The sequence below is a fragment of the Leptonychotes weddellii genome, unplaced genomic scaffold, assembly GCF_054177405.1.
Source record: "Leptonychotes weddellii isolate Sample4059 unplaced genomic scaffold, ASM5417740v2 HiC_scaffold_29997, whole genome shotgun sequence".
Classification (NCBI taxonomy): domain Eukaryota; kingdom Metazoa; phylum Chordata; class Mammalia; order Carnivora; family Phocidae; genus Leptonychotes; species Leptonychotes weddellii.
In genome coordinates this window covers 1-1,550 of record NW_027895867.1, presented here as the reverse complement: position 1 = coordinate 1,550, position 1,550 = coordinate 1, and the positions used below count along the sequence as shown (strand labels likewise).

The following is a 1,550-nucleotide window of genomic DNA, read 5'->3' as shown; positions in this document are numbered from 1 at the left end:
GGGGGGGGGGATGGGTCAAAAAGGTGATGGGGATTAAGGAGTGCACTTGTGATGAGTACTGGGCCATGTATGGGATTGCTGAATCACTATATTGTACACCTGAAACCAATATTACACTGTATGTTAACTAACTGGAATTTAAATAAAAACTTTTTGAAGGGGTGCCTGGGTGGCTCAGTCAGTTAAATGTCTGCCTTCGGCTCAGGTCATGATCCTGAAGTCCTGGGATCTAGCCCCACATTGGGCTTGGTGGGGAGCCTGCTTCTCCCTCTCCCTCTGCCCTTCCTCCCTGCTTGTGTTCTCTCTCTCTCTCTCCTTCTCTCTCTCTCTCAAATAAATAAATAAAATCTTTAAAAAAATTTTTTTCAAAGAAAGAAGAGAGATTAAAAAAAATACACATCTCTGCTAGGAAACTGGAAATGGTGCCCAGGGAGTAAAACGGAGCCTGAGGCTGGAGAGAGGTACTTAAGAGTTATCCACATGTGGGGCACCTGGCTGGCTCAGTTAGTAGAGCATGCGAGTCTTGATCTTGGGGTTGTAAGTTTGAGCCCCATGTTGTGTGTAGAGAATTCTTTAAAAAATAAAATTTAAAAGAAGTTACCCACAAGCAATTTTTTTAAACATGATCATCAGTTATTTTTTAAAGATTTTATTTATTTATTTGTCAGAGAGCACAAGCAGGGGGAGAGGCAGGCAGAGGGAGAGAGAGAAGCAGGCTTCCCACTGAGCAAGAAGCCCCACGTTGGACTCAATCCCAGGACCTTGGGATCATGACCTGAGCCAAAGGAAGACACTTAACCAACTGAGCCACCCAGGCATCCCCATCAGTAATTTTTTTAAGGTTTTATTTAAATCCTAGTTAGTTAACATATAGTGTAATGTTGGTTTCAGGAGTAGAATTTTAAAAATAGAGAACGCTTCACAAATCTGCGTGTCATGCTTGCACAGTGGCCATGCTAATCTTCTCTGTATCGTTCCAGTTTTAGTATCTGGGCTGCCGCAGCAAGCACGTCCACCTGCAATTTCAGAAGCTCAGAAAGATACTGTTGAAGCAGAGAGTATAAAGAAAGAAGAAAAGTAGACCAAGGACAGAAATTTGATGGGGAACTTATATTTAATTTTTTAATTTTTTTAAAATTTTTTTATTGTTATGTTAATCCCCATACATTACATCATTAGTTTTAGATGTAGTGTTCCATGATTCATTATTTGTGCATAACACCCAGTGCTCCATGCAGAACGTGCCCTCCTCAATACCCATCACCAGGCTAACCCATCCCCCCACCCCCACCCCCACCCCCAGAACCCTCAGTTTGTTTTTCAGAGTCCATCGTCTCTCATGGTTCCTCTACCCCCCCGATTTCCCCCCTTCGTTCTTCCCCTCCTGCTATCTTCTTTTTTTTTTCTTAACATATATTGCATTATTTGTTTCAGAGGTACAGATCTGAGATTCAACAGTCTTGCACAATTCACAGCGCTTACCAGAGCACGTACCCTCCCCAGTGTCCATCACCCAGTCACCCCATCCCTCCCACCCCACTCCAGCAACC

The 1,550-nt window shown here is 43.2% G+C and overlaps 1 non-coding gene across 1 annotated transcript; it reads right to left on the bottom strand.

Annotated features, from left to right (window-relative positions):
- Positions 1–903: 903 nt before the first annotated feature.
- LOC115944526 (U6 spliceosomal RNA) lies at positions 904–1,010 on the bottom strand. Its single transcript, XR_004079058.1, has one exon. It is a non-coding gene; the product is annotated as a U6 spliceosomal RNA (small nuclear RNA).
- Between the last annotated feature and the right edge of the window lie 540 nt (positions 1,011–1,550).